General features: G+C 40.9%; 1 long non-coding RNA gene across 1 annotated transcript in view; it reads left to right on the plus strand.

Moving 5' to 3' along the window:
• The window catches only part of LOC119936394, a 319,208-nt gene that overhangs the window by 184,804 nt on the left and 115,299 nt on the right, over positions 1–19,105 (plus strand). Inside the window, exon 6 of the long non-coding RNA XR_005453727.1 lies at positions 8,442–8,497. This is a non-coding gene — a long non-coding RNA (uncharacterized LOC119936394). The remainder of the gene's footprint in view (positions 1–8,441; positions 8,498–19,105) is intronic.

Consider the following 19,105-nt stretch of genomic DNA (forward strand, 5'->3'; position numbering starts at 1 on the left):
ACCAGAGAGAGCATTATATGTCTCTGACACTATTTAAGTAGGTCACGGGCAATTATTATGAATTCCTTTTACACTTAGTTCTCCTTCAATGGAAGAGTTACTTTCTTGACAAGTCCTTGTTAAGGAATAACAAAAACCCCTTGATCATGTCAATTATTTGCACATGGTTCTGAGTCAAAGTCAAAGAAAAATTAGAGCTACTTGGAGGTCATCCCCAATTCCTCCTTGGCAATGGGGAAGAGACTCTCTTAGAAAAGCCGCATGGCCTAGTGGAGAGAGCACAAGCCTGAGATTCAGAAGGACCTGGGATCGAATCCCTGCTCCGCAACCTGTCTTCCTTATGACCTTGAGCAATTTGCTTCTCTGGGCTTTGGTTACCGTAAAATGGGGATTAAGACTGTGAGCCCCGTGTGGGATTGGGTCTAATCCGATTTGCTTGTATTCACGCTGGTGCTTAGTACAATGCCTGGCACATAGTAAGCACTTAAATACCACAAGTATCACAAATGTCACTCTTATTTTAAACAGCCTTTTTTTAGGAGGACTTGAAACAGTCCCCAAAGAGAAGAACTGCACACATCTAGGGCCCTTTTACCCAGTTTATGATTACCTCATTAAGAATCATTGTTTGCTCTCAGTGGGTGGGTTAGCTTGCAGTTGCAGTTGATTATCAAGTTGAGTTGTTATATAAATGATCTTTGTGTGAGTCAATGTGTTAACAGACCAAAATGTATTTACAGCCAAAGCGAAGATGTTAGATGACTGGATCCGAGGCAGAGATCTTGAATCAGAACATTCCCATACCACTTCAAAAATAAAGAGCATATCCTGTTAAGGGGCATTCACCATTTTGGGTAAGGGTGGAGGTGATTATGTCTCTCTGCATGCTTGATCCTGGGATTATTTTAAGAAAGGTCTCTCAGTCCTATATAGTCATGTCAAAATATGCATTGTGTTATTCTAATAAGGTAGCTTTGAAGAGAGGAAATTGAAGTAACCTTTTTTAATACTTTGTCCTTAAATAGAAGAAAAGGGCAAATCGTTTTCTACAAAGCTGGTATATCTAATTCTATAGAAAGCTATATATCATATCCCATAATTTTATTTGTAACATTGACAATATCTTAAAGCGATTCCAGAAAAGCACAAATATATGTCAGATGTGACCTATTAGTTGGCATTTATATAGTCCTTTATGTCTGGAAATTAATTCACAGACAGTCTCATTGTTTATATAAATGATCAAATATGAACCAAGTATTGGAAAGGCAATTCACACACATTGTTCTCTTTAAGACCAAGAAGTATTTCAAAGTTTTAAGGCCTTGGAGAATATCACGAAAGCATATGTTAATAGTTTCTCCAGCCTCTAATCTCTCACCCTATGCTTTTTAATTTTTTTAATGGTATTACAAGCTCTTACTACGTGCCAGGTACTGTACGAGGCACTGGGTTAGATACAAGAAAATCAAGTTGGACACAGTCCCCATCCCACATTGAGCTCACAGTTTTAATCCCTGGTTTACAGATGAGGTAGTTGAGGCACAGAGAAGGTGACTTGCCTAAAGTCACACAGCAGACAAGTGGCAGAGCTGGGTTTGGTAGCCAGGTTTGATCTGATCCTGCATAAATTATGTGCAGATCTGTAAAATGCAACTTTAAGGGGAGTCATTACAAATATTTAATTTGTAAGACTTTAGAATGAGGATAATCCATTTGCAGCCAGCACTCCACCATGTTGACCTTGTTAGCGTTACGTGGAGTGGAGCTAGATCTGATACCTAATTAAAAGAAATATTTAGTCCAAACAATGCAATTATTCATGATATATTGTCTGGAATGAACCTGCATTGGGATTTAGTGAATTAGTCACTATAGCAGGGGCTAGAAATATATGTATTGTTGTGGAGGTCACCACAGGTTCATCTTTCAAGTTTATTTCTCCGCCTAGGAATGCTGTGTAATACAATAAAATAACTTAGCCTGGGCCTCTTTAGACTCTTTCACTTTTTAGCATTTTAGAATAAAAGGAAATACATGCACCAGACTGATTACAGTAAACGGTGTGGTTTAGTGGAAAGAGCACAGGCCAGGAGTCAGAGGATCTGGGTTCTAATCCTGTCTCTGTCATTTGCCGGTTGTGTAATCTTGGGCAAGTTATTTGACTTCTTTGCTCCTCAGTTTCCTCATCTGTAAAATGTGGATAAATTACTTGTTCTTCCTTCCCTTTAGACTGTAAGCCCCATGTGGGGCAGAGAATATGAGAAGCAGCCTGGCCTAGTGGAAAGAGGACGGGCTTGGGACTTAGAGGACATAGGTTCTGATCCCGGCTCCTCCCCGTGTCTGCTGTGTGACCTTGGACATGTCACTGCTCTGTGCCTTAGTTATCTGTAAAATGGGGATTTAGATTAAGAGCCCCATGTGGGACAGGGTCTGCATCTACCCCAGTACTTAGAATAGTGCTTGGCACATGGTAAGAGCTTACAAATGGGATTGTTGTTATGATTATAATTTTCAACTTGATTATCTGGTCTCTCCCCCATCACTTATTACGGTGCGTGACCCATAGTAAGCCCTTAACAAATATGACAATTATTATTATTATTATTATTATTGGAATGTGCACAGACACAGAGGCATATTCTTTCCCAGAGTCACTGCCCAGTAGTAAATCATTCATTTCCATAGACACACTGATTCTTAGCATTACAGCAGTCAGTAGGGTCCCAGTAAAGAATATTCCCCAAATGCATAGTGCTCTTTTGTTTGGGGTCTTTTCTGGCTACTTTTCCTCTTTACTGCACATATTGTATGTGTAAAGAACACATAAAGATAGCACATTTATGCAAAACAGACACTTGTATCAACTACAAGTAAACGTGGCTTACTTTCAAAATTACGCTCGGTTCTGCCAGAATGCATGTATTCACATCAAAGTTTGGCTAGAACGCAGTGGCAGAATTAGGGAATGTTCTTCCAATGACGCAAGCCTGTCTGAATGCAGCATGCCCTGGTGTCAAGAAACAACTTGTGTGCGTGTGTACAGTGAATATTCCATTGAGAGCTTTCTTTAAAACAGAGTTCTGCAAGAATGCAGCTGAGAACTGGGTGTACTGCGTTTCTACCACATTACTAGTAATGTTTCGATCAGTCAGTTGTATTTATTGAGCACTTACTGTGTGAAGAGCACTGTACTAGGCACTTGGGAGAGTACAACACAACAGCAGAACAGATTGCCTGCCCATGTTTGATCCCCAGTTAATTCCACAAAGCTTTTCTTTAGGGTGCTAAGAAACTGTCCTGTAACAGGTTTTCATTTCACCCCAAATACTCAGGTATTTCCAAAAATTAGAAATTTCACTGTATTTCAAATGTATCTGCAATTGTGTACCGCAAAGCATATGTATGCACAATGACCTTAAAATTAGTGATGTCTCAGATGCCTGACTCTCCAAATACAGATCATTAGTCATATAAAAGTGTTTTATTGCCATGATTTTTATTGACTCCCTTCCCCCTCTATTTATAAACACTTAAACCACTGTTTTGAATTGATGTATGAAAATATTGGTTAAATTCTTAAATGACTTTTCTCTTATGATATTTAAATAGTCAAGTCAAATGACCTGACTTACATTTTTAGGGTGTCTTTAGATCTTTCCAGCAATATAAACTTCCACCAAGAATTTCTGTGCCTTGCCCATCATCACAGACTGTTTTACAGTAATAGCTTCCCGTATATCCTGTATGCAGTGTGCTATATAGTTTTTCATTTTGGAAGACATCACTGATGATGAAGCGTGTGTGTCTGAAGAAGGCAATTTAGGACTGCAGTCCTGGCCACATTTTGCACACAAAAAGGCTGTCCTCTGTTGGATTGTCAAGCTGAGTGTTTGTGATCACTAGCACTGTTTTCTCTTTTGCGTCGGCGTCCCTTGCTATCAGTTTCCCAAATTCAGCTCACCGTTCAGCAGTTGTTTGGGTATCCTGCTGTCAACGTCACATACCCCACCTAATGTAGCTGGGTGAAGGTGAGCATAGCTGGGGTGGGCCTAGGGAAATAAGACATCTGTGAAAGAGAGGACATACCGCATTTAGCGTAAAATGAATTCACACACTACTTAGAGCAGGAAAATCCAATTTCCTCCCCTTCCAATGACTAGATTACACATTGGCCTACGTCAGATGTCTCGCTGAATGCAAGAATAGGAAAGGGGAAGGAACTCAGGCATTACTCACTCACTATGAGGAAAGGACTGTTCTAAGGACAATGACTCCATTGAATTCTAGCTTCAATTTCCATTGATGCGTTGAGTGGTTTTAGGCCAGACATTTAACCTTTGCCTTCACCCATGAAATGGGGCCTAACTATTTGATTTTATGGGGACTTTGTGAGAAACAACTAATAAAACTGAGTGGGTGAGCAAAGCACATTGAGTATTACCCACTCATTCATTCAGTCCTATTTATTGAGCTCTTAGTGTGTGCAGAGCACTGTACTAAGCACTTGGGGGAGAATGATAAAACATTAAACGGACAAATTCCGTGACCCAAACAAGCATACAGTTTAGAGGCACTCCTCATGCCAGTGCTAACTGGAACCTGATTAAATATTGCATTCTCGTGTTCAAATCAGATAGTCCCATTTCTGTATTTTTTCTGACCTGATGTGGGGTCTGGGGTTATTGCTTTTCGATTTCCACCCTAAAACTTTGAAGTCCGAGACAAATAATTCATTTCGTATGCACTTGTTTTCATCTACCTACAAATGGTCTTTGCCCATTCCTAAGCTTCTTGTCTGTCTGGGTTTTTGCAGGCATTCTTTGTAAATGATGCCTTTTTATCTTTTTCCCAGTTTGCTTTCCTGGCCATGTCTTAAGCTTTCATCTTGATTTTACTTCTTTACAATCAGTCACCTCCAAAAATAATCATTTGACCTTCTCCTCTATTTTCCTGTTCTGCCCCACTGTTTTTGAACAGTCAATCACCATGCCATCTTAAGTTTTCTTAGTTGCCTCTTTCCCACTCTAAATGTATCTCCAAACATTGATCTTGCATAGCAATAACAATCAAAGTAATTGACGTCATCGAAAAACACGATCTCGGGTTTCTGAGGATGAAGGCTGTGTAATCAAAGTACAAATTATTGTTATGATAGAGAAGCAGAACTTGATCCAAATCCTAATTCCTTCCTTTGTGCTCTCTTATCACTAGTATCTATCCGTGGCCAACAAAGTGTACTTGATTAGAGACAAACATTACATAACTAAAATTAAACACCTTATATTTACTGGTGTGAAGTCAGTTATAGCACTCCACCTAGCATTAAACAAATACTGAATATGATACTATCTGAAAATGTAAAATGCCTCCCATTCGTCTCAAAGGGAATCTGTATGTGTACTATAAGACGAGCAATTGTACATTTTGGATATTGCGATTCCTGTCGGGTACTCTCACATAAGAGGCGGCTGCATTCCTTGGAATTTTTCATTTTAAAAAACCAAATATGCCCACAGAAATGGATGGCATCAAGTGGTACAGTTCCCACATCTAATTTCTTGCCAGTCTTTGCCGACCATTGCCAGTGGAATTCTCAGTGCAGAAAAATTATCCAGAAAAATTTGAAGCTGCCTCATGAATTGAGCCCATGCCTGGGAGTCAGCAGGACCTAGATTCTAAACCCTTGCTCTGCCACTTGCCTGCTGTGTGACCTTGGGCAAATCACTTAACTTCTCTGGCCCTCAGTTACCTCATCTGTAAAATGGGGACTGTGAGCTCCATGTGGGACATGGACTATGTCCAACCTGATTAACGTGTATCTCCCCCAGCGCTTGAAACGATGCCCGGTAGATAGTAAGTTGCTTAACAAATACCATAAAAAGGAAAAGGAAAACACAAACTTTTCTGCCCCTTCTGTCCTGTAGTGAGGCATGTACCTTTCATATTTATTTAGATAGGTACAGGACTGTTAGATGAGACTTTTTTCCTTTAGAACAGCATGGGTTGGAACCGTGTGGGAGGAATGTTCCAGAAGAAACTGACTAGCTGTCCCCCATTCATTGAGACAGTTTGAAATCTGGACCGCCATCCTGCCATCTGGAGCGTGCCTCGTGGCTCCCATTAAGGTCCTGCTTTGACTTGGATGGTGGCGGTGGCACTTCCAACCGGAGTTGTGGGAGGGAGTCCTCTGATGAAACCAGATGCCCAGATTGGTGGTGGCAATATCAGCCAGGGAAAACTCAACCACTGGGCAACTTTCCCCACTACTCGTTTGCCTCGCTGCCGTATTTTCTGCTAATCTCCTCATCCGAGGTCATTTCCACCATGACTTCTGGAGCAGCGCAAGATCATGATGGACATGACCTCAGGAGCTGACCAGTAATAATAAATATGGAGGGAGCATTGTATTGTACTCTCCCAAGCGCTTAGTACAGTGCTCTGCACACAGTAAGCGTGCTCAAATACGATCAAACGAATGAAAAGGAGCATATCAATCTGAACTCCACCGCTCCCCATTCCTGTTGATGCTGGTGCCAGATTTGGGGGAAGAAATTTGACCTTGCGTCTATAGCAAGTCCCAAGAACTTAGAGAAGTGCTTGGTAATAATAATAATGATGGCATTTGTTAAGCACTTACTATGTGCAGAGCACTGTTCTAAGCACTGGGGGGGATATAAGGTGATCAAGTCATCCCACGTGGGGCTCACAATCTTAATCCCCATTTTACAGATGAGGTTACTGAGGCACAGAGAAGTTAAGTGACTTGCCCAAGGTCACACAGCAGACATGTGGTGGAGTCGGGATTCGAACCCATGACCTCTGACTCCAAAGCCCATGCTCTTTCCAATGAGCCAAGCTACTGAGTAGGTGCTCAGTAAATACCTGTGGAGGTGAGGCTGTATTAGATTCTAAATTCCTTGTGGACACAATGCACTGTGTGTTGCATTTGTTGTAGAGTGGGAGATACACCTGTCTACATGTTTTGTTTCGTTGTGTGTCTCCCCCTTCTAGACTGTGAGCCCATTGTTGGGTAGGGACCGTCTCTATATGTTGCCGACTTGTACTTCCCAAGTGCTTAGTGCAGTGCTCTGCACACAGTAAGCGCTCAATAAATACAATTGAATGAATGAACGAATGTGTTGTAGAGTGAGATACACCTGTCTACATGTTTTGTTGTCTGTCTCCCCCTTCTAGACTGTGAGCCCGTTGTTGGGTAGGGACCGTCTCTATATGTTGCCGACTTGTACTTCCCAAGCGCTTAGTACAGTGCTCTGCACACAGTAAGCACTCAGTAAATATGATTGAATGAATGAAAGTAAATACCATTGATTGTTTGATTGCTAGAAGCAGCCAGGGCGGAAGGCAGACTCTATTCTGAACAAAGACTTTTGGGGGATTACAGTGTGTGTATTTTTTAAATTTGGTCTGTGGGTATATGTGTGTGTGTGTGTGTGTGTGTGTGTGCGCGCGCACATCTCTGCACTTCTTTTTCGTCCTCTCCCCCTCCCATCTCCCTCTATTTCCTCTCTGCTACTGCCACCTCTCTCTTTCTCTGGCTTCTTCCTTTTCTACCCCCCCCCCTCTAATTTACACACGCTGACAACTCTGCTGTCTGTTGCATTTTGTACTTCAGAAAATTTTGGTCACCCTGTTCAGGAAGCGCAATAACATAGAGAAGCAGCGTGGCTCAGTGGCAAGAGCCCGGGCTTGGGAGTCAGAGGTCATGGGTTCAAATCCCGGCTCCGCCAATTGTCAGCTGTGTGACTTTGGGCAAGTCACTTAACTTCTCTGTGCCTCAGTTACCTCATCTGTAAAATGGGGATTAATACTGGGAGCCCCACGTGGGGCAACCTGATCACCTTGTATCCTCCCCAGCACTTAGAACTGTGCTTTGCACATAGTAAGTGCTTAACAAATGCCATTATTATTATTATTATAGAAATGAATAACTCGTTTGATTAATTTTAAGTGATGTGTGCTTCTCAGAACAAGCACACAAACTGTGATGAATGTGGCCCTCTTATTACCCGGTATCTTAAAATCAAGGTTGTTTGAGAACAGCTTTTTCTTTTGATTGACGCCTCAGTTATCGGGGGCAGATTGGAAAAGTCATATGTAATATGGTCTATTAATCAAGGATCAATTTTGTATGATGTGTTATGTTGTGTAAATATGTGTTGTATATGTATGGTGGTCCACTTCCTGATTTACCTAAGCATGGAAGAGTCTGAAACTAAAAAAATGAAAGCAAAATAACTGTTTTGGTAGGGCAGCTCACTGAGGCAGTGTACCATACAATTGAGTGGGATGGTACTTTGTAGAGCCTTGAATGCTTGACACACAGCAGATTTTTTTATTTGGCTTTGCTCTGTTTGTACCTCAGTGATTTGTTGCTCAGGAAATAATAAATGACACATTCCCCATTTGTCTTTTCGCAGCCAAACGGCCTAATTGCTGCAATTCGTAAAGCAAAATGGCGTGCTGACTCCCAAAGGTAGGACACTGCTCATCTCTTCTTCAAGATTTCATTTTACCCAATGTCTGTCCCAGAAGAGAACAGTGGGATTACGTGGGTTTACGACAGGCCTAGATCACTCTTGTGAGCACAGCCTAGGTCAAGAGCAATGAAACCTTGATTCTTTGACGGATGCAGGTGCCACAGTGAGGTATTTTTAGTTTCAGGCCAGTTGCCCGTTGAACTCAGAAGCCCTAATTGTTGCATTCATCACCTGTTTTATGGAAAAAGCAAGGAGCCCTTTCCTGCCCAAATCTGGGTTCTTGATAAGGGCTAGAGGTGGTGGAAACTGGAGAAGGGGGAAATCACTCTGTTGCCATTGGAATTTATCTAGTGAATAAATAACTCCTTATTTTTCTCTGGCTACCAGCAGAATACTGGTCGCAGGTGATTAAATTAATCAGCACACACACAAAAAAAATCCGTTGCCCAATTAATTTTTACCAGTTCGGGTTGACATCACACTAGGATATTCAGGAAACAAAGCACATTTCCCATTTGTTCTTTTAGCTAGCATTTTGAATGAAATGTGAAACGACTTTTTTTTTGTCTTCTTCCTCCCCCACCCCCTTGCTTCATTGCAGCATGTTGCCTAGCAATATATTACACTGACACTGAACAAATGTGCAATAGTAAATATTATGGTTTCATCTAACGCTTCGACTGTGAAAATAGATGACATAAAATGGAGTTCACGTAACAGATACTGGGGTCAAAGACCACTGGTAGAGTCATTCGGCATGGTAACTATTACAATATACTTCTCATACAGAGGGCTTATTTATTGAAACATGCTCTGAGTCAGAGCAATTCATAACATGGTGTTCTTTGGAAAATTCCATTCTCCACTGTGACTAAACATTAGACATACAGCACATACTTCTTGATTAACACGATTCATAAACATACTCCACCAGGTACAATTCAGTAGTTACCTACCTTAAAATGACAGTTAGTATTTTTGTTTTCTTCGCAGAAAATAGGTGAAGGGGATTATGATGAAAACGGTTCTATTTCTCAGCAGGACAGTTAACTGAATAATATTATTATTTTGCTGGTTACATTGTCTCCTTTTAAGGAATCAGTCTCATCCCTCATATTTTATGCACTACCTGTACTGAAATGTGTTGGTCTATTCTATAAATACCTTCTAATTTGAATTAAGATAATGTGCTGTCTGTGCTTGTTAGGTACTGCTTAACACAGTTTTGTACTCATTCGAAGTCACACAAGCCAAGGAGGCTTTTTTGCATTTCAGATAGAGCTAAAAATATTCACCCATTAAAATAGTAATCATCATTAAATTTAGCTCACTGATTTTGCTGATTAATTTTTCAGCAACAAGAATGTTTCCTTGAAGTTAGGATTAAAAATATTTTTAGATGAAAGTAGGAGAATTTTAAAAATATGATGGAATTTAATATATGAGACAGGCAGTTCAGGAAATGGAAATATATGTCTTACATCTACAGTCTTTTTAAGACAGCTTTCTGGAGTTCAGTGCCCCCCCAGAAAAGACTATAGAAGTCACAAAGGGTGATCTGTATAATTGACGTGAAATTACACATTCCTTGGGTTTCCATTTGTATGTCAACTTAATGCCAGTCAGGGTTTCTGAGTTTAGTCTCTATAATGTAAGAGTGGCCTGGAAGAGTCAAATACTCTATGTCTTGAGCCATATTTGCGAAGTCTCAGTGTTTAGTTTCTCTGTGCTCTTTCTCACAAATGATTGCTTCAAGTCCAGTTCAAGAACTATAGGAAAAAAATGCCCTAATCTACTGCAAGAAAAGGAAGCAAAAGCTGTTCCCATTAATAGAGCAGGAAATACAACCAGTCGACACCACTTTTTTTAGTCTTCGACATCTACAGTTTTGATTTTAGTTGCATTTTGAGACATAAAAATGCTCATGACTTGCCTTTGTCTAGTTAGGTCTTCTAGCACTATTAAAATTCTGGTGGGGAAAATGATGTCCTCTTAGGTCTTGGAGTAAAGTCTTTAAAAAAAGAAGTTCCATGCTGCCTCTTTAAGAAAAAAAGCCCAGTCCCATGGCCCTGAATTTTATCGACTGGATTTTTATCTCCTCTTTTGCATACTTTTCTTTTACTCTATTTGGTGTGGACTTCGAACCCATAATGAGCACTATTAAAAGGAAAGAACAAAATCTAGAGTAAAAGGATTGTGATGTTGGGAAAGTGTAATACAGCTTGCAGACGTGGTTGGTTCAAATTTTGTTCAGCTATAAGCAATTAAATGTCCCTTAACGGAGAACATCTCCCAATGTCATTAACTCTCTGATGGATTTATGTCATAGGGTAATAGTAAACTGCAGGCTGTCACAGATGACCATTGTATACTAATTGCCATAGAAACACCCTCTGACCCTTTTCAAATAATAGGTAGTAGGTCTGCAGAAAGAAATAGGCTTCATATCATGTATCTGGTATATGCCAGACCAGAAATACAGTATCAGTTAACCCAAATTTATAACGTCTTTCTGAAGACAACATATTTATTTACAGAAGACTTAAGCAACAAACAGTTGCTACCTTTGTCTTGCGTAATGCAATTTAATTGACTTTATTAAACTGCTATGGCATTATCCTTCTAAACATCACATTTAGCTGTTTGCCAAAAACTTTTAGTGAGCTTTTAGAAGGAGCACGGTTTAATGGATAGAGAATGAGTTTGGGAGTCAGAAGGGCCTGGGTTCCAATTCCAACCCCTCCACGTATCTGCTGTGGGACACTGGGCAAGTCGCTTCACTTTCCTGGGCCTTGGTTACCTCTTCTGTAAAATGGGGATTAAGAGTGTGAGCCCCATGGGGAACAGGGATTGAGTCTAACCCGATTTGCTTGTATCCACCCCAGCTCTTAGTACACTGTTGGTACGTAGTAAGGGCTTAGTAAATGCCATTAAAAAACAAAAACACCCAAAAAAGCCATGTCACTTTTGGGTTACAAGCCTTAGAGCATTGTCCCAGGCGTCTCTACAGTTGCATTTTCAAAGGCATTGTCAATCATTCATATTTATTGAGTGCTTACTGTGTGCAGAGCACAGTACTAAGTGCTTGAGAGTACAACATGAGTTGGTAGATTCATTCAGTTGTATTGAGCGCTTACTGTGTGCAGAGCACAGTACTAATCGCTTGAGAGAGTACAATATGAGTTGGTAGATTCATTCAGTTGTATTTATTGAGGGCTTCCTGTGTGCAGAGCCCTGTACTAAGTGCTTGGGAAGTACAATTCGGTTACGGATAGAGACAATCCTTACCCAACAACGGGATCACAGTCTAGAACGGGGAGACAGACAACAAAACAAGTAGACAGGCATCAACAGTATCAAAATAGATAAATAGAATTATAGATATATACTTATCATTCCCTGACCAAAAAGGAGTTTGCCAGGTCATTCATCCAAGGGCGCCTACAAGTCTTGTGACTGGAAATGGGCATTTAGGAAGGAAAACTCTTAATGTTGTGAGTTTCCCAAAAGTGAAGCAAGGGCAAAATGGTGCACATAGTTGCCAATTAGTTCAGATCCTATGACACATTTTCTGCCGAATGTGGACATTCGAGCCATCTGGAGATTCTGATGTTCATCCAAAACTCTATTTTCTGAATTCCCTTTAGAGTCTCATGAAGGTAAATTATTTGAATAGATTCTAATTCATCTTACTTTTGGCTTTGCCAGAATTAGAGAGTAGATGACTTTAATCATGGTGCTTTGACTTTTCTCCTTCCGTTGCCATTTTAATTTGGGAGTTGCCCAGTTGATATATCACTTCACTTCAGTCTCTGTAACTGAGAAGAGAAATCTGTTCCAGCTAGTTGTGTCAGAGATTGGGGTTAAAATTTATGACATTTAGGGCCGAACAAGTTGACTTTTTCTTGAGCCTGAGACGGACGTGTAACGGTTTCAGATCATTGGGGAATAGCAACAGCATTATTCTCCATACTACCTGTTTAATCCTTCCTCTGAGTACTAGCTTAATAGCTCATTTGAGAGATCTGGCCCATAATACAATCACCCAGGATCCTGTCTGTGTTTTGTCTCCTGCATTCCATAGCTCTGTTAAGAATCTAGCGTTGTTACACAGCTCCCTTGCAGTTCTAAATTTTTCATTGAAATCATTTTCTCATTTTCTGAAATAATTAATTCTCCATTGTCCTGCAAGGACTGAAACATAGTATCATTCTCTTCCACAAATGGTCATCTAATGACACTAGTCCGAAACAGGGCAAAGGAGCCAAAAACAGCAAAAGGCTATTTTTAAAGGTCCGAATACTACTTCTTCTGAGGAAATGAAAGCCCTTTACCAGTGTTTCACACTTTCAGTCATCTGCAAGACATGCCTGTGAGGAAGTAAGGGAATTGAGAGGCAAAGTGATTTATTTAAGCCTCAAAAGAAGGCCAAGTCTCCTCAGGAACAGAGGGAAGAATCCACAAGTGATTAAGGACCAATCCAGCTGTTGGAGGCTCTGTATGCAGGACCACTTCAGACGTATGACCATCCTAAGTCGGGGAAACATTTGTGACCCCATCTCTGAGGTGGCCTCCCTGAATGCAACTGATACTGCTTGCATTTTTCTCACCACATAGCTTCATGTAATGACATCAGAGTGCATTTTGGGGAAATCCACAGTGGTTGGCCTAAACTTACATGGGAGAATATAAGCATGTAAAAACAAGCAAGGGAGGTAATCTACTAACAATTTTAACATTACAATCAGTGGATCTTAAAATGGCTGTCCTCCAAGTGTTTGGAATAATGGAGCATCCTTGCCGAGTCACGAGGCTGCCCTGAAACCTAGGGACCTTCGGCTAAGGGAGAGCCCCTCGACTACCTGTAACACATCCTCAGTAATGCAAGCAACCATGGCTACTCCATCCTCCGTACTTGCTAAAAGCTGCCTCCACGGAAGGCAGATGGCATGCGATTTCTTCCCAATCACTCTCCTTCCCGCAGCCAGACCTGCCCCCATCCCTGCGACTCTGGCCTGCTACCTGGGATATTTTGCAGGAGATTCAGGAGACCGCAGCCATGGCCAACAGGGCCGAGAGGACTGTGGTTCAGCTTCTGTAAATCGGGAAGGGGAATGAACCCCCCGGACCTGTGGGGAGAGAAGCAGGGGCAGAGGATCACCCTTCACCCGCCCTCTCTTCCCCTTTCCGATTGATTGATTGATTTCCTTGACCCGATAGCCTTTGGCTGTGAGAGTGGACCTGGCTGATGAGGCGTCGTCTGCAGCCCCAAAAGGCATCGACCTGGGGCTGAACGGCCTGAGTCCCACTAGCAATAACTAATAGCAATAAATGATTGGTTTTGGCATCAAAACCTGGGATATACACAGAGCTGTCAATACCAGTTGATGTGGGAGAGTGGTATAGGGGAGACGGCGAGGGGATGGGTGACCTTCCTTGCTAGCTACCGATCGGTTAAGCTGGAGGGGCAACTCCAATGGTGTCATGAGTGTGTCATGTAATACCATCATGTCTCATCATTAGTTCCAGACTTGTCGGGGTGGTCACCCAGCCGTGACAGTAATCTGGGGAGGAGAGATGAGCACTTAGAGGTTTTCAGTTGGTTCACCTTGCCCTGGTTGTTTCCTGAGTTGCCATCTGTATGGAAATGCGGGCCGGGAATGATTCCAGGGGAGCAACAAGGTGGAGGCTTCCAGTAGGACATTTGGTCATAAGTCATTTTTTTAATGATATTTATTAAGTGCTTATTATGTACCAGGCACTATACTAAGAACTGGGGTGGATACATGCTAATCAAGTTGGACATAGTCCGTATCCCGCATGGGGCTGACAGTCTTAATTCCCATTTCACAGATAAGTGAGGCACAGAGAAGTGAAGTGACTTGCCCAAGGTCACACACAGCAGACAAGTGGAGGAGCCAGAGTTAAGCAATCAATCATTTATTTAAGCACTTACTGTGTGCAGAGCATTATACTGAGCATTTGGGAGAGTACAATAGAACAGAATTAGCAGACATGTTCCCTGCCCGTAACGACCTTACAGTCTGGTGGGAAATAGATATTGATATGAACAGACATTAATGGGACTTAGATCCTTTGACAACCAGGCCTGTGTTCTATCGCCTCTAGGCCACACTGCTTCTTAAATTGTCTTGTCAATAATGCCGAGATTATCAGGAAAGTTTCACCCCACCTAGCCTGTGGAATTATGATTTTTAATAGGAATATGGAACCACTCTCACATTTATTAGGACTATCTGTGTGACTGTCTGCGGTCGGTGGATAAGAAAATTGGCATACTACAAAATGAAATTTAGATTGAATGTAAGGAATTCTTTCCTGTGTCTGTAACCTTCAAAATACTAAGCACTCTAAACCACATTTACTAAAGTAAATGTTAATTGTCTCAGGTTCTGCTGGTAGTTTTGCATCTCTGGGTTTTGGCAGTTTGTTTTCTGGGTCCATATGTCCTTTCATATGAATGCCATATGAATGTGCCACCAGTGTAGGATAATTTGGGGTTTTTTTTGGTTCGGTTTCTGACAAACTGCCACACACCTATATGGGTGCCTACTATTAGTTAATGCTGATTATGATGATGATGATGACGATGACGATGGTTCTGTCTGAGTGGCGTGAAGAAAGCTGATTGACGTCTGGAATTGCTCTCAGAGAATTGACCCCAGTAGGCAGCTTAGCTCTTTTGGAAATCCTGATCCCAGTTGAAAAATCTATTTTACAAGGAACTCCGCGTCGGAACAAGCCGATCTTACTCCTTTTCCTGGGAAGTCGGGGCCTCCTCTGGAGGGATTCATTTCTAAACTCTAAAAGGACCAGCACATCTGCTACGCCTCTTGATGTTCCCTTCCAATATGGCAAATTGGCAGAAAACTCCAATGAAGTCTTCAAGTTATTGTACAACGTGCAGGTGGTCTGGATGTGTTTCCCAGCTCTACACACACGTTACACAGATGCTTCCCGAAACTCCTCCTCAGAGTTCTCCAGAGTGTTTAAAGTTCAGAGACTTGGCAGAGATCCTCCAATTTGAATCTTTCTTATTAAATCTGTGAACCTTAAAAAAAAAAAGCGAAAGTCCATTGTAAGCAACTTGTAGTTCGCATTCATCCATACCTGGATTGTTCTTCAGGCTTACTTTATGTTTTCAGTGCCTGAACATTTTTCGAAGGAAATTTTCACCTCTCCTTTAAAAAATAAAGTCTGTTCAGGTTGGCAGATTCCATGAGAAGGAGTTTCCTCCTGAGGGTGGTGTATCTCCAAGGAAAACCATTATCTTCCCCAAGTAGAGTTGACTTAGCGAGCCCCTGTCCAACGTAGAGGGAATCCAACTTGAGTTCAGAGCTTGGGGTAACATTCAGTATGGCAAAAATCCTTCTATTCAAGCTTCATTTTCTGAGAAAGGGGCTATTTCTAGCAGCACGCATTCCATAGGCTCTAGAGGCCAAATTGCGAAGACCAATCCAAAAAATCTAAAAATAGGCCGTCTCGCCAGTAAAGAGAAACCAATATTCAATTTGAAATGAACACTTGGAAGACTTATGGAGAGAGAAATTGGTGCAATACACAAACATCATTCACCTGGGTGCACTAGACTTGAAGAATTTCACCAGAGTATGAAAAAACAAGGAACCAGAAGCAGGACTCTACCAGCAGTTACAGCCTGAGGAAGTGGAAGGGGAGGGAGAGAGGGAATGGAGAAGTCTAGAGGGAAGAGCACAGACCTCAAGTCGGGGAACCTGGGTTCTGATCCTGGCTCTGCTACTTGTCTGCTGTGTGACATTGAGCAAGTCAACTTTTCTGTGCCTCAGTTGCCTCATCTGTAAATGGGGATTCAATACCTCTTCTCCCACCAACTTGACTGTGAGCTGAACGTAACAGAGGGACTAGGTCTGATGTGATTGTCTTGTTTCGTACCTTAGGTTTTAGTACGCTGCTTGGCACATGGTAAGCACTTAACATAGTCCAGGATTTTTTTTTTATATTAATCCCTCCTAGTCCGACCATGATTGTAGATTGTGTGAAGTGAACGTTGGCCTCTGTGGCTCTTCGAGAGTGAATCCTGATCCCTCTCAACATTATTCCACCTAGGCATAGAAAAAGCCCCAGAACCTACATGTTTTCTTTGCAGCACTGCCCGTGGAACTGTGGTTTGCTCTTAGGAAAAAAAAGAAAAAAAAATCCAGTTTTTCTGGTTAAAGCATGTCTGAACAGAAAACTTTCTTATTTGACTATTTTTTTTTTATTTTGGAGGCCCTTTTAATGTGAGCAGGATTTAGGTTAAAACATTCTCCCGTATTTTTATGTGTAAAATTAGCCATTTGAAAATCCCTTGGAATTACATCTCTGGCTCCAATTCAAACTGAAGACCTTGTTCTGAACTTATTTATGCACTGGGTATATCTACTTATTGGATAATATAAATGGAAAGCACAGGGCTACACCTCACTTATTTCAATTCAGTGGTGCTACTAGCATTTGGCCCTAGAAAATTTGAAGCGTATCTTAAGAAACTTTCTGATGGTGAAGTAGGAGAGTCGTTATGCTTTCAAAGGAGGCAGTTATGTCAAAGATAGAGTAGACCTTTCAGAAAGAAAATTAATTCATTTTAATTCAGAACCTTATTTTTAAATGGAGCAAAATGTTAAATTTCTCCTGGCAAACTAAAATGAAAGAATTTGAGTTATTTAAAAAACATATCTCTTTAGTCTACAGTCTCCTCCACAGTTATATCGAATTCTGAGCACATTTATCATCTCTCTATCTCTCTGAGTCACTTTGTAAATTTGAACTCCCCCAAACTGTATCATAAAATCCTATCCCTTACCCATGTACCTCATCTTAAAATCCCATTTTCAAAGGCGAGATTGATATTTAAAATGTTTATCACCACCTAGATTAATTATGTTCACTCCTCTCAACCAGTTCATGATGGAAAGAATGCCTTGAAGTAACACTTCACCTCGAAAGTGTTCTCGGATTACGAAAGTAGTATTATAGTGTGTACAATTCCTATACTTTCCTACCTAGAAGTGATGAAATTGTGATGTGCACAACTTTGTTCATCCCAGCTCAAATTTTTAAAAAGTTTTAATTGATGAACCCAACCTGATATACACAGTTGACTCCAGAATTTCCCTCTTTTACGTGCAGCATCTGTAAATGTAGGCTGTGGCACGGTTGGGATTAAGATAGTTTAGAGCTGGCGAGTCTTCAGTTTTGTGCTTTTAAAGGAGGCTGGGCAGTAACCTTCAATAGCTGACGTGTAATTCTTGTTTTTATATAATGATAAAACTGGTAGTTTAAGATCCCAGAAAGGTTGCAGAAAACCATGTGAATTAACTCTCTTCCCTAATTTGCCTTCACTAGTCTCCTGTGTTCTGGTATAATGAAGTTGGAATGGAAGGACTGATCTAGTGCAGTGAGCTAAAATGGAACAGACAAAATAATGTTATGAAAATCCCAGTCATCTTGCCTGCCTGGATAAATCCTTTCCACCCACTCATATAATTTCAACATCAAAAGGATGTGGTATAGGCAGTACCCCTGAAACAGCAGAGAAGTCCTTGAAAACAGAATTCAGAATTTTAAGGTTCCTAAATCATAATAGGATCCTATTTGAATGCAATGATGTAGTACATAAATTCACAGGGAGGATGGAGGGAGATTGGAGGAAAGCTTAGATGTAAAATTAAATCAAAGCATCATGAAATAATAATAATAATAATAATATAAAGCTTTGTGCTTCATCCTAGTGATCGATAGAGCCAGATTTTTCAAGCCCTTGGTGATGCCCTGAAGTTAGGTGTTTCTTAAAGCCGCATTACGTCTCAATAACACTCCTATGGGCCTGTAAGAATTAATGCCATTTCTAATGGTGTTAAGCTTCCAGGAGATCCACTTGGACTCTGAGAGAATGATCTCATTATAATAAGTATTTTCCATGTTAAATATCAACATTTCCCTCCAGAGAATATTCTCCAGGCACATTCTTAATTCCTGTTATCCTAAACCGATAGAATTTGTACATGTCCTTCTAACCTCTTTCACCACTGCTCATGTGTCGACAATCTGCACTAATACACCCGTCAGCTCAGTGTTTCTGGGATAATTATGTAATAACTGTGGTGTTATGTTTAATGCTCTGAGGCTTCCAGTTAAATCTGCCTTCTTGATAGACTAATATTGTTCCGGCCAGCTTGGAAAAGAAGTGCAAAGTGACTGTACATCAACACGATTCAGAAATTGGAAAATCAATGAAAGCTAACCAGTCTTCCAGATATTATTTCAAATTAAAACTATTCACACGGTTACTTGGACCTACGTTTTAAGCTTTTGGCAAATATTGACAGAAAATATTTCTAGAAAATTGTGTGTTCACCCTATTCACACCCTTCAAGATTATGTAAATTTCAAGCATGTCCCCTCTCAGCCTTAGAGCTTCCAAACTATTTTCAATCTGTTTCCTTAGGGAAGCTGCTCCGTCTGCCTGATAATCTCAGTTGCTTTTATGTATATATCTTCTCCTGGACAGTTGTGTCTTTCATACGTTGCGGTGACCAGCACTAAATATGATATTTCAGGGGCAG

The sequence above is a fragment of the Tachyglossus aculeatus genome, chromosome 13 (assembly GCF_015852505.1).
Source record: "Tachyglossus aculeatus isolate mTacAcu1 chromosome 13, mTacAcu1.pri, whole genome shotgun sequence".
Taxonomy (NCBI): domain Eukaryota; kingdom Metazoa; phylum Chordata; class Mammalia; order Monotremata; family Tachyglossidae; genus Tachyglossus; species Tachyglossus aculeatus.